Source organism: Eimeria mitis, genomic scaffold, assembly GCF_000499745.2.
Source record: "Eimeria mitis Houghton genomic scaffold, Emh_scaff44, whole genome shotgun sequence".
Lineage (NCBI taxonomy): Eukaryota > Apicomplexa > Conoidasida > Eucoccidiorida > Eimeriidae > Eimeria > Eimeria mitis.
The window spans coordinates 1812-2156 of record NW_013572716.1 but is presented as its reverse complement, the minus strand read 5'-3'; the positions used below and the strand labels follow the sequence as shown (position 1 = coordinate 2156).

At 58.6% G+C, this 345-nt stretch overlaps 1 protein-coding gene across 1 annotated transcript in view; it reads right to left on the bottom strand.

Annotated features, from left to right (window-relative positions):
• Positions 1-345, bottom strand: part of EMH_0043680 (uncharacterized protein) — a gene marked incomplete at both ends in the record, with an annotated part of 4815 nt that overhangs the window by 2731 nt on the left and 1739 nt on the right.

The window sequence follows — 345 nt, the reverse complement described above, 5'->3', positions numbered from 1 at the left end:
GCAGCAGCAGCAGCACCAGCAGCAGCAGCAGCAGCAGCAGCAGCAGCAGCAGCAGCAGCAGCAGCAGCAGTATGCCCTGACCCTAGAGGGGAGCACTCAGCTGTCCCCCCCACTGCGAGCTGTCTTTCTGTCTTCCATAGCTGCGCATACACCCCAGCAACCATTCAGCAGCAGATCAAGCTCAACAGCAGCAGCAGCAGCAACTCTAGCAGCAGCAGCACCAACTGCGGCAGCAGCAGCAGCAGCAGCAGCAGCAGCAACAGCAGAAGCAACAGCAACAACAGCAGCAAATGCAACAGGTGCAGCAGCAACTGCAGCAGCAGCAGCAACAACTGTAATAGCAGA